We start from the raw sequence: 464 nt of genomic DNA on the forward strand, positions 1-464 counted from the left end.
CACTTTCACGTTAGAGCAAAAAAGATCGATATGTCAGTGGTTTAAAGGTTTGAAAATGCCTGATGGCTATGGATCAAATATAAGTCGATGTGTTGACATGAAATCTACAAGGTTATTTGGACTCAAAAGTTATCACGACCCGACCCGAAACGGGACGGATCCCGCTCGCATCGGGTCGCAACTGGAACGAACAAACTGACTGACCAGGATCTGGCTTTGGAATTTGCTTCGGAACTGAATCTTCCAAATATTTCAACTCAAACACAGACACACAGAGCTGCTATGAAACATCAAATACAGCGGAATAAAACATCTATATTTTTTTTTTCTTTCCTCAAAACAATCATCTACAACTACAGACCATGGCTCAGATAGAAAGAAACAGAGCAGAAGAGCCATGTCTGTACAAAAATCAAAAGTATAAAACAATACCTACAAATCAGACTCTGAAATCTATTCCTGGA

The sequence above is a fragment of the Dendrobium catenatum genome, unplaced genomic scaffold (assembly GCF_001605985.2).
Source record: "Dendrobium catenatum unplaced genomic scaffold, ASM160598v2 fragScaff_scaffold_621, whole genome shotgun sequence".
Classification (NCBI taxonomy): Eukaryota; Viridiplantae; Streptophyta; class Magnoliopsida; order Asparagales; family Orchidaceae; genus Dendrobium; species Dendrobium catenatum.